This window comes from Erinaceus europaeus, chromosome 13, assembly GCF_950295315.1.
Source record: "Erinaceus europaeus chromosome 13, mEriEur2.1, whole genome shotgun sequence".
Classification (NCBI taxonomy): domain Eukaryota; kingdom Metazoa; phylum Chordata; class Mammalia; order Eulipotyphla; family Erinaceidae; genus Erinaceus; species Erinaceus europaeus.
This window is the reverse complement of record NC_080174.1, coordinates 8,433,054-8,446,310: the sequence shown is the minus strand read 5'-3', so window position 1 is coordinate 8,446,310 and position 13,257 is coordinate 8,433,054. Positions and strand designations below refer to the sequence as shown.

The window sequence follows — 13,257 nt, the reverse complement described above, 5'->3', positions numbered from 1 at the left end:
TTCCTTCGAATTAGTGTTTCAGTGTCTTTCGGATAAATACCTAAGAGGGGTATCGCTGGGTCATAGGGTAATTCAACTTGTATTTATTTAAAGACTCTCCACACCCACACGTCTTCCAAAGAGGTGGCACCAGTTTTTCTCCCCTATCCCCCTGCAAAGTAGCAGAGTCCCTCTTTGTCTACAACCTCTCCAACACCTGTCACTTCCTGTTTTGTTGATGGAGGCCATTCTCACAGGTGTGATAACAGTTACTTCAATTTTATTTATTTATTTTATGTCCACTGGGGCCTGATGTCTGCATGATTCCACTGCTCTCAAGAGGCACAATCTAAGACAGAAAGAGACAGAGAGGGAATAAGAAAGAGAGAAGGAAAGACATCCCTGTATATGACCGTGCCGGGGACTGTGACATGGGGCCTTGTACCTGCTGCTCTTTGATGTGAGCAGCCTCCCAGCTCCACAGCAGATATTTATATTGATTCATTTAACCCAGCGTTGTCAGCAAGTTCCAATGTGTGTGGGACACATCATGGAGCATAAGGGTTAAAACTCTGTATTTGCAAATGAGACTGAAAACAAGACTTTGTCAAGAAATCCATGAATGTCTTCACTTCGTCATCTGCAAAGATGTGTTAGATAGGCTAACAATATCTCCATTGCCATATCCCCTGACTCCCTTAAGGCTTTGAAGGACAGGGAAGGTAACTTCTGCTACTACAACAAAAGGTTTCTAAGATTTGACCGCAGTGCACAGGGCTGGTTTTCCAGCCTCGTTAATTGACAAGACCATACCATTAGTGCAATGAAATGCCAATTGGATTTCAGAAAGCATTCTCTCAATACAGTTCTGCCTCCAGCACCATGTAGAGAATTTTTCCTCATTCCAAGTCTCATGCATTTCTACTCATGTGAAAAAGGGTTGAGCAGGACCTGCAGGGGAGCTGACCTGAGAAGGTACCTGCTTTTGTCACAACCCAGTTTTGGATGCAGCCCTGTAGGGGGGCGGATTTACCAGCTGAGCTTGTTTCCCCTAGATTAAAGGTTTATCATGCATAATCTCAACAAAGAATTGAGGAGAGAGCATGATTTTCAGGAATTTTAAACTTTATTCAAGAAAATAGAGAACATTCACATTAGGCCCAGCGAGAGCGAGAGCGAGAGAGAAAGGGAAAGACAGAGAGAGCAACCCCCTTTACTCACACGGTGACTGTGTGACTGGGGCTCACCTAGGCAGAGAAAGAGCTGCCAAGCCCATAGGTCTAGCTGATGACACCAAAGCCCCGATTTCACCTTTCCAAGCCACACCTGTCAGGACTCCCATTTCCTGTGCAGCACTTTCCTCACCCAGGCACTGGGGAACATGCGTTCTAGCATGGTGCAGCAGTGTCTTTGTCCCCCCCCTCCCCCCGCACTTCCTGTCATTTCTGGCCTCAACATCTCCACTGCAATGTGGAAAACTCTGGTGCTGTGGTGTCCTTCCCTCTCTCCCTCCCTCTGTCTGTCTCTATCTGAAGTTGACTCTGGATCATTGAAATCCAGATGATGACAATGATGCTAATGGTGATAATAGTAACAGTAATAATAACAACTACAATATATACTAGGCAGTAAGGAATGCCTTGAGAACTGACTACTCACACTAATCCACCATTCTTGCCTGTCTTGATTTGGACAAAGGAAGAAGGACCTTATTTATTTATTATTAGTGATTTAATATTGACTTATCAAATTGTAAGATAGGAGTATAATTCCATATGTTTCCCACCAGCAGAGTTCCATGTCCCCACCCCCTCCACTGGAAACTGTAGTTGTTCTCCCAAGGTCACTGTTATGAGCTGATTTTGTAACTCTCTCTCTCTCTCTCTCTCTCTCTATTTTTTCCCCTCGTTTTTTAAGTGGTCCTGCATTGATTTCCTTTCTAAGTCACCCCTATACCTATTACTACTTCTAAGTGTCCTTCCTTTTTTTTTTTTTTTCATCTTCTCTTTCAGATAAGAGAAACAGTGCCTGACTTCCTCCTTGTCTTCCAGAGTCGCTTCCCTTTCATCAGTGATATAAAAACAAGATTCCTTATGACAAAAGCTTTGGGTCCTGGTGGAATGGGGATACAGAGCCCTCCGGTCTACTTCCCTTACCATTTACTCCTCTGGGAGGACGAACCAAAGTTCTTTGGGGGTTCTAAGGTGGGAGATCTGACTTCTGTAATTGCTTCTCTGCTGGATGCAAGCACTGGCAGGCTGATCCCTACCCTCGGGCTTTGAAGAAGGACCTTTTGAAAGCAGATACAACAGGAAAGATAAATTAGCAATGAATGGACCGGTGTGTTCAGCTGGGTAATTTAAGGCGTTTTCATAGTACCTTATCAGTGAGCTAGCAGGTTGTCCTTGTTCTTGTCCTGAAGAATCACCTAAAAGCCAAGACTGTAACTTAGTATCTGAGGAGAGACAGGGGCCCAAAGAGCAAGGAAATGAGAAGGGGGCTATCTCAAGCTCCCAAAATGAAGTATGTGAGCCCCTGGTCAGATTCCACAGAGTGTGTATTTCAAGTCTGGAGGAACCTTTCCAGCACATTTCATAAACCTGGATGATAACTGATGCAGAGAATTAGAAACTAGAGCAAAGCCACACATAATTCTCCCTTGGAATGTAGCTTCTGAAGATGTTTTCCCCAAAGAAGGATATATTTTTCTCCTTTTGTCACTGCTGCTTATTCTCTTTACTGCTCCCTTAAAGCCAAGGAAACAAAAACAAACAAAACAACAACAACAACAACAAACCCCAAAAAACGAGTGAGAGTTGCTTTTTTTCTTTCCTACATTAGGCATTGTTTACTTCCATAGTTACCCTTCTAATTAGACATTAGCAGAGTTTACATGCAAATAAAGCAACTACACAGGTTTATGTGTGAATCTGCTTCTACTTGTCCCTGGAAGTGATTACAGCTAATTTTGGTAAATAATTTATCCTGCACTTGGAGGCATAAAATGAATTTACAAGTGAAAAAAATTAAAACGATTGTTTCACACCCTGTGACACTTCTTCACATTTTGAATCTGAAGGTTTTTATCTCCCTGGCTGTTCTTAATTATCCTTGTGCTACAGGAATTCTCGGAGAAGTGATTATCTGGAAATCATCTTATTTTTTTTTTATCATATTGATAACACTGAAAACACTTTTTTTCTCACTAGATGATAAGAGTTGCTTCAGGAACTATCTTATTATTGCGCACACAACTTCGTAATTGAATTTAACGTTTGCAAGTATAATCGATTTTGAAGATATAAATGACCAAATACTCTGTCCTTTTCAATTATCCCATGTGGAATGGAACTCTTTCAATATGTGTAGGACATCTTTTCTTGCATTCTTTATTTTTATTTTACTATTTTTTAATTTTATTATTGCCACCAGGGTTATTGCTGGGGCTCAGTGCCTTCATGACAAATCGACTAGTCCCAGTGGCCACCTCCCCCACTTTTTTGTCTCTTGTTAGTAGAAACTAAAAAAAAAAAAAATTGGGAAGGAAGGTGGAGACAAAGGGTGAGAGAGGAAGAGAGATGCCGGGCTGGGTAGACAGCATAATAATTATATAAAAGACTCTCATAGATGAGGCTCCAAAGTCCGAAGTTCAGTCCCAGCATCATAAGCCTGAGCTAAGCAGAACTCTGGTCTTTCTCTGAATATGTATACATTTTTTAAAAAGGGAGAGAAAAGGAAAGATACCTGCAGCATTACTTCACCACTCATATAGCTTCTGTCCTGTAGGTGGGGACCAGAAGCTGGAACCTGAATCCATGCACATGATAGGTAACAAAAGAGCTTGCTTGAGTACACCACTGCATCCTTAGAGCTGAGAACCAGACAGATTTTACTTGCTGTACTGAATTAATTAAATAATTCTTCAACACATATTTAGAGAATACCTAATCTGTGTTAAGTCTAAGCAAGCTCTTAGAGATATCTATATAAAGGCCTTACTTTCAGCAATGTCAACACCAAGAAGGAAAGCCAACATGTAGACAGATAGTTAATGTATAATTAGATACCCACTATGCCAGAGATAATCAGAGAAAACATTGGCAGTGCAGTGGAAACCTAACCAAAGAAAGAGCTGACCAGAACCCAGAACAGGTAAGAATGAAGATTTTGGGGACAGAGCTGGACTTTGAATCTTAGCTTTACCACTTACTACGCGCCAGAACTTCTGTCTGTTGTCGAGGCAGGCAGATAGTAACAGAACCGGTAGAGTTGCCGTTGTCAAGAAAAGCGAGATACAATTTGAAAAGCACACAGCCTCAAAATCGTGAGGCCCTGGTTGAGGGCCCTTGCCTTGAAAGTATCTGTTTCATGCTGCTCGAGTGGCAAGCTAGCTGGGAACTCATCACTGAGGTGACATGATAATTGAATCTTGAAAGATGGGTGGGTTGGAATTTGTCACTAGAGATCAGCTGGGCAGCTTTTGAGGGGGCCCCCACTACATGGGGTGTGAAAACATTGCTGGACAATTAAAAAAGACAGTGGAATGGCACTTAGGAGATCCCTGCCCAGAGAGAGCCCTAATTGGTGCAGAGGGATGAGTCTCCCGAGTGCTACTTATGTTACAGTAGATGGTCACTAGGTGGCTTCCTAAGGGATGGGTCTGTTTAACTATTAGATGGTTATCTGGGTGAGTTCTTCTTCCACCAAGCTTTCAGTCTTCAGATGAATATGTACTTGAGCAACTGCCAATTTCCCACTTGCCCTGAAGCGAGATGATGTGGTTAGCTCAGGCTGGAAGAGGCCATGGTTGGCAGCAGTGGACAAGCAAGTGTGCTGAGATAACTCAGATAATTCAGTAACACAGTGATAGGAGGATTGGGGGGCGGGGACACACCTGGTTAAGCACACATAATATTATGTGCAAGGACCCGGGTTTGAGCCCCCAATCCCCACCTGCAGTGGGGACACTTCACAAGTAGCAAAGCAGGTTTGAAGGTATCTCTCTCCTCTCTCTCTCCTTCCTCCCCTCTCAATTTCTCTGTTCTATTAAATAATATGTTTTAAGTGCTGGCATCAAGTCACAGTGATCGGAAGCAAAAAAGAAGAAGGGAGAGGAGGAGGAGAAAAGGAAGGAAGTGAAGAAGGGAGGAAGGGTGGAAGAAAAAAAAGATTCTGGAAGAATAGCTGGAGGGTCCAACAGGAAGATGCGTGGAGCCATAGATACATGCAAAAGAATCTGGTCTCTAGCCTTAGCAGTAGGTAACTGTTGATATAAATGCTGACAATGACATAATTAGGCTTATACATTAATAAGATGATGTTAAATATGCAAGAAATGAAGCCCAATAGATACTCCAGGGGATTTCTGAAATAACCCAGAAGCGAGAGTATGAGAATTTGAAATAACTGATGGTCTTGAATGAAGAGGAATTGTTCCAAAGGTAGAAGGATAGCAGTTCTAGAAGTTGGTGACCAAGAGGTGGATTTATTCATTTATTTAATTAGCAGGGTTATTTCAGGGGCTTGGCGCTTGTACTACCATTCCACAATTTCTGGCAGACATAGTATTTTCCTTCCTCATGCCCTGAGTGATAGAGACAGAGAGAAAGAGAGAGGAGGAGAGAGAGGTAGAAAAAAAAAAACAAAACTGAGACACCTGCAGCATTGCTCCACCACTTCTAAAGCATCTGCCTTGCAAATGGGCACGAGGGACTTGAACCCGGGTCACTGAGCTTGTTAATGTGTACACTCTACTGGGGGGGCTACCACCACATGGATATTCACTGGTTATTTTTTACTTACGACTGTGGTTCTTACCGTTGATTTATATATTGTATGGAAAAGGAGGGACACATAAAAGTGCTCTGAAGCCCTATCAAATTAAATCTGAAAATGCAACTTGAAAACGGGAGCAGGTTTAGCCCCGTGAGAGCTGTCTGGGCATGCAAATTTCAACAGCATGTGTTTCCTGAAAAAACCCAAATCCATGATGAACTGCTGTCATTCCGAGGTATCGTTATTTATAACTTCTCCAACCCAAGTGTAATTATGAGTAAATAATATTTGCATGTGCTTTTGCTGAAGAAATACTCAATGCTATCCCCTTCCGCACAAAAGAATAGTGAATGCACAAACACAGGAGAATATTATGCACACACTCTTCTTTTCCTTTCTGCTTCAGCTGCATTCAAGCTTACTTCTTAGGCCTGTCATTCTGTGACTCCCAGCGAGTGAGCCTTCTGCCTTTTATGAAGCAGAAGTCTACGTATCCTTTGAACTTAAAACCTCTGGCTTTTCAAGTAGCTTCATTAGGGACTCTTTAGCTTAACTAGATTATATATGTGTGTGTCTTTGTTTCTTCCTAATTGGGCTCTGAGCCAGGTCTCCGAGTGTTTCTTGAGTAACATTTCTGACATATTTTTTTCATTGTCACTTCATTGCAACTCTTCCCAGCCTTCCTTTCGATCCTAAAAGAAGGAGCTCTGTCTCAAACAGACTTCCTGTAGAGAAGGCTGGAACTTCTTTGAAACTTAGCCTAGTTGCATAATCCCATATGCAATGGATGTTTCAGAAAACACAGAACAAGTAGAGAAAGCATGTATAATGCTGGGAGTAGAGCACTGAATCTCTAACTCTGTGTGTGAATAGAGACTAACTTCACACAAGCCTTTTCACAGACATTCTGAGAAACAGCATGGAGGGGGGAGGTCAGTGGACTCAAGCTGCCACTGACGAGAGGTCATGTAGAACAGCGGGACTCTTCTGACTCCCTGACCCCTTAGACTTGATCCCACAAGAAATCTTTCAGGAAACCCAACCCCAAGCAGCCCCTGACTTTCTGCAGATCTTCAAGGAAAAAGCATAGTATCGGATCTCAAATTGAAAACAATAAATTGTATCTAAAAAAAAAAATCAAGAGCAAAGCATATCATGTTTATTAAGTAGTTTCTGCTTGTCTGATGTGTTTCACATCCAAGGTCGGATGTAATTCCTTGTCAGTCCTGTGCAGTTGCTGTTCTTCTTTTTTTTTTTTTTCCATAGTGGGAGGAATTGAGGTCCCCAATATGCTCAAAATCAACAGTTGATAATTAATGGAGTAAGGGTTTAGGACTTTTGACTGATCTAAGAACTCAGAATCTTCTACTGGTCTGTACTGACCTGTCAAGTTTCTTTTCCTTTGATTCTCAGAATTTCACATGTGAACTGAATTTTCAAGTGTCATTATGGTCATAGGGAATGTTTACATTTGTAGTGTCTTTCCATTGAAAATTATCCTTGAAGCGAATTGATTAATTTAGAACGTGTTGCAGGTTTTGCAGAGTTAGTGTGATCCAAACAGAATATTGTTGGTATGCTTCTAAATTCTGCTTCTAAGACCCATTCTGTTTCATTGGTTTAATCCCCCCTGCTTAACACGGTATTCTATTTACATAACCACTGTTAACTAAGCACTACCCTGCCTCCAGGGCATTGGTTTAATCCTCACTGTTTTGCAAGCTTTTTCCTTCTCCCCACCCCCTAAGGATAGGGGTACATCCTCTTCCGACCTGACTCTTCTGCCTCAGGATATATAAGGACAAGTTTGTGATTAGACATAGCTTAGATTGCGCTGTGTTCCACATGAATAAAGACTGAACTGCGTACCACTCAGCCATGAGTCCCTGGTCATCTCTCTCTCCCACCCGTGAAGCTAGCCCAACAGCATATTATCTTTTGCTCTCTGATGTAGGGTCCTAAAATCAAGGGGTCAGTTGGGAGAAGAAAATGCTCATGGGAGAAGGAAGGAGAAGAACTGACTTCCTTGTTGACATCTCTGGAAGCTGGGCTCAACTCTGTGTAAATTATTGCAACTGGCAAAGTTTTTGTTGTTATTGGCACCTATTGGCTTTCTTCTTTCACCACCAGGCACCCTCCCCATGTCTTATTGCAAAAGTCCTTTATATCAGCTTGGCTACAGTTACAGACAGAAGCCATACAATGGAGTGAAAATGGCATAGAAAATGTTAGTAAATTATAGGAAGAGAGGCACTACACAGGCATAAAAAGAACTTGTAAAGGTGCCTTAGAACTGAAGGAGAACACCCAGGAATGAGGAAGAGCACCCAGGAATGAAGGAGAGTGCCCAAAGAAAGACAACCTTAGACGGGGTGGTCCCACCATGCAGCCTGGGAGGCGACTTTGTTGGGGAATGTTCTGCTGTAGGCACAAGATAGCAGAAATGGAATTGTCCAAGCCAGAGCTGGTTCAATCACTGGGGAATTCTTAAGCAAACTCCTAAGGTTAATGATACGTCTATGCTCCTATGACCCCTTGCAGTGAGAGTGAGTTGTAGCCTGTATGTGGGCACAGAGAGGTGGTAAGTGTGCTATTATTACATGCTTGAGGATGGGTGTGTGTGGCTTACATTAGGAGGACTACGAGAAGACCCACTTCACATGGAATGACAGTGAGTTCTGGGGCACAGAACATTCACTGTGAATACCTTTCTAATAGTCTTTTTTTTTTTTTTTTTTGCCTCCAGGGTTATTGCTGCTGGGGCTTGGTGCCTACACCACGAATCCACCGCTCCTGGAGGCCATTTTTCCCATTTTGTTGCCCTTGTTGTGGATATCATTATTGTTGCCAGTGTTGCTGTTGTTGTTGGATAAGACAGAAATTGAGAAAGGAGGTGAAGACAGAGAGGGGGAGAGAAAGACACCTGCAGACCTGCTTCACTGCCTATAAAGCAGTCCTCCTGCAAGTGGGAGCCAGGGGCTCGAACCAGGGTCCTTATTCCTGGTCCTTGGGCTTCACACCATGTGTGCTTAACCTGCTGTGCTACTGCCCCTTCCCTTTTTTTTTTTAATTTGATAGAACAGAGAGTAAGTGAGAGTGGTGGGGAGACAGAGAGAGAGGAAGAGAGAAACACCTGCATTCCTACTTCACTGCTCTTGAAGCTCCCCCTTGCAGGTGGGGATGAGGGGCTTGAACCTGTGTCCTTGCACATAGTAACGTGTAACACATAGTAACACATAGGCATGCTGCCGTCTGCACCCGCCCTTCCTCCCACACATGCCAAAATAGTTTATTTTTATTTATAATTTTTACCACCAGGGTTATGCTTGCATGTCTACACCACTCCTGGAAACCATGTCCCTTCCCCCTTTTTTTCTGGCAGAGACAGAGAAAAGAAAAGAGGGCAAAAAGAGCAGGAGAGAGAAAAAGAGACACCTGCATTACCTCTAGACTGCTTGTGAAGCTTCCTCCTTGCAGGTAAGAACCAGGGACCTGAATTTGGATACTACCAGCTGCCCCACCCCCACCTCCCCACCCCATAGTTTTTATTAAGTGTTTCTGAACAGAGAAAGGGGGTTTTATTGAGTGTTTCTAAACAGAGAAAGGGCCTCAGTGGCTCCTCTACTACTGGGGTTGCAAACAGAAGAAGTAGGAGCTATGTCCTTGACTAGGATTAATTTTCACTGGGGAGTTGTTTTCATTAGCATAGATGAACCATTTCTGCGTTATTGGAAATACATGAAAAAGTTGTTCATATCTTTATTTCTCTTTTTGTCACCTATGGATAGTTAAATCATGTTAATGCAAGAGGAATCACCAAGTCTCAGATTTATAATCGATTTGTGTCTCTGTCTACTTATTAACTTATTTATTATGGTACCCTAACTTTTTTCAGAAAGTGATTTAAAGCTAGCATAATTAAACTACATAAAAGATTCATTAAAAGGCCAGGGAGAAGGATTAGAAAGACATAAAAGAAGGACAAAAATCCATATCAAGATGAGATTAATATGGTTACTGTGGAGAATGTAATTGTTGGGTGCCATATGTTGTGTGCCTAAGAAGTTTGTTTAATTAGAAAAATAATTGACTTGAGGTCTGAATATCTAGACTCAGACTCTCATTCCAGTAGATACTGGTTTGGTGACCTTGGCCACCTTTTCTAGCATTTCAATTTTCTCATCTATAAAACAGAGCTAATATTAACATGTGACTGTGAAGATTACAAAAACAACAGTCAAACCCTGCTGGAGGCATGAGTACTGAGTAGTGTTGCTGGTATCTTTTCCCTTTCTCTCTCTCTCTCTCTCTCTCTCTCTCTCTCTCTTTCTCTCTCTCTCTCTCTCTCCTTAGAGGGGACCTGGGGAGGTGAGGTCCCAGGACACATTGGTGAGGTTGTCTGCCCAGGGAAGTCACGTTGGAGTCATGGTAGTATTTTTCAACTTCTATCTATGAGTGAGATCATCCCATATAAAGATTTATTTTTTTCACATGAGACAAAAAGACTGAAAGAGAGAGGTCAGAGTCTTACTCCTCTCTGGAATTTTATATTAAATTTTGATTAAATCCAGGACCCCTTGCATGCAAATTCTATGCTCTCTAGGGTTGTAATATCACCCCAACCCTTCTCACTGTTTTTAACTTAACATCAAAATGTGGATCAAAAATAGGAAAAATATATATCACAACCGTTATCTCAAATTCAGTAAGAACATCTTACAGAGTTATTTAACATCTTACGAAATAAATATTCCTAAAACTACTGGGTCCATGGGATATATATTTTTTCTTTTCTTTTTTATATATATATTACAGAATTACATGTCGACAGGGGTTTGAATCCACACCATTCCCACCACCAGAGTTCTGAATCTCAGTCTCCCCACTGCAATCCACCACAGTTCCCCTAAGGTTGTAGACATGGGCCAGCCATGATCTCTACAACTATCTGTCCACGTTTATACATAGTTGCCCCTTCTTTTTCTGATCCAATCTTCTCTTCCCCTCGGAGCCACTCATGACAACATAACTACCTCCATATGTCCCTCTCCTTTTCCTTCTCTCTCTCTGGGTGCTGATGGAGCTGGAGTTCAGAGCCCTCTTACCTTCCTCCTATCACATTTCTGGGGGTTTGGATCAAGATTGTTTTTGGAGAGCAGAAGGTAGGAGTTCTGGCTTCTGTAATTGCTTCTCTGCTGAACATGGGCGTTGACAGGTTGATCCATACCATGGGATATTTTTCTAGCATTACATTCTATTAATAACTCCATTTCCACTTTTGGAAACCCATCTGCTTCCACTGTTTCCACTTAGGAACATCAAATTGTCCTCCAACATCCCCACAGTAGAGTTCCACGACCACTGGTAAATTGTTACTAGATTATTCCATCTCCTTCCTTGCTTGCCTTCAGAGCGTAGTCTTCTTGAGGTTGTTTTGCACAGCGTAATACACTGCTTTTACAGCAGGCTTTCTGTCTCTATTATATCTATTTTCCCTCCACTCTGTCTGAGTCCCACTGTCTTCTGAAACAAACACAATCTTGTAATCATAGGTTTAAACATTTTTCATCACACAGGCTTCTTCTCCTGGAGAGTTCTCATCAAGTTGTAGATCAGCTGTGGGGGTCTCCTGTCTGTAGTTTGCCTTCTCAATAAGTCCTCAGCACGCAAAAAACCAGCTTTACATTAGCAGTGTTGGAAGTCCTTGGTCTCTGCATCAGCTGTGCATTCACCAACTCAAAGAACCATCGTCCTCTCATTAAATGCCTTTCTCTTGCAACTTCCACTAGTCCTTCCCCACACGCTTCACAGCTGAAAAGAAAAATGATCATCAGGTTTATTTGGTCACAATCTTCATATTTATCATATATTTTCTTATCTTTTGAAATACCTTAGGCAGGAATAATTTACATATATAATAACTTATCATGTGTTCTCATGTACTGGTGAACACTGTTGGATTCCGCTTGGGAAAAATTAGGAGCCTAGATTCTACTCTATGTGTTACTTGTTGTTTAGGACTGGAATGCAAAATATGGTTGGATTTTTAAAATCTTTAGAAACTACATATCATACAACCTAATGTAAAGGAAACAGAGACAAACTGGCATCTATGAAGTAGGTCTCAGCCACACGGGAATATGTTTGTTTGAAATCCTGAACAAATATTAAAAAAAAATACTTAGAACTTTCCCATCACTGGCCACACTGAGTTTTTTTTAAATGCAATGTGATTAATAATTCTGTTTTAGAAAGTCGTAAGATATCAGGGGTATAATTTCATTCCCATATATGTGTGTGTTGCATTTTACAATATCCACAATGGAAAGTCCCCACAGTAGCCTTTCCTTCTGACAACCACCAGACTTCACAAAGTCTAAGAGAGTTTGGACAGGAGCCCCCCCACCCCATAAACCTGCTTTTAAAAATATATATATACCTATATTCTGCACGTGAGTGAAACTACTGGCAGTTGTCTTTTACTTCTTTACCCATTTAACTTGTAGTCAACCTCCAGATCCATTCATTTTGTCCCAAACTATACAATCTGATCTTTGATGGCCAAGTTGTATTCCACTGAACATAACTTCCCATAGCTTCATCCAATAATCTGGATGGAATTTAGGTTGCTTGTACTCCTTGGTTATTTTGAACAGTGTAATTACAAACGTAGAGGTACAGATAGCCTTTCAATTTAGTGTCTTTGTATCTGTTGGATATATGCCCGAGTGGTATTGCTGAATCATAAGGTATTTCCACTTATATTTGTTTAAAAAACTCTCCATACTGTTTTCTTTTTTTTTCTTATTTTTTTTATTATTTATTTATTCCCTTTTGTTGCCCTTGCTGTTTTATTGTTGTAGTCACCATTGATGTCATTGTTGTTGGGTAGGACAGAGAGAAATGGAGAGAGGAGGAGAAGACAGAGAGGGGGAGAAAAAGATAGACACCTGCAGACTTGCTTCACCGCTTGTGATGCGACTCCCCCGCAGGTGGGGAGCCGGGGGCTTGAACTGGGATCCTTACGCTGGTCCTTGCGCTTTGCGCCACCTGCGCTTAACCTGCTGCGCTACAGCCCGACTCCCCATACTGTTTTCTATAGGGGCTGCACTAGTATGTATTACCAACAAGAATGCATCTGAATTTCTTATTCTCTCCATCCTTGCCAAAATTTATTTCCAAGCTTCTTGATATCGTCCATTCTTAGCAGTGGTTACACTGATTATATATATTATATAATATATATATATATATATATATATATATATATATATATATATATATATATATTTAGGGGTTTAAAACTGTGATGTTGATCTCATGACCGCCTTTGAAAATTGTAAATAATTTTGAGCCCTTTGTAATTATGATTCATGCAACAAGCAACCTGAATTATTTGTGATGCTTTGTAGAAACTTAATTAACAGTTATTAACACTCCAATTTTTAGAGTTCCAGGTCTGAAAGAAAACATAATGTCATTGGCAATTCAATCAATTAAGTG

General features: G+C 41.4%; 1 long non-coding RNA gene across 1 annotated transcript; it reads right to left on the bottom strand.

Moving 5' to 3' along the window:
• Positions 1-242: 242 nt before the first annotated feature.
• On the bottom strand, positions 243-3,842 carry LOC132542473 (uncharacterized). The gene is made up of 4 exons (XR_009553482.1): positions 3,724-3,842; positions 2,359-2,407; positions 2,136-2,269; positions 243-328 (listed from the first exon to the last, which is right to left on the bottom strand). It is a non-coding gene; the product is annotated as an uncharacterized LOC132542473 (long non-coding RNA).
• Positions 3,843-13,257: the final 9,415 nt, after the last annotated feature.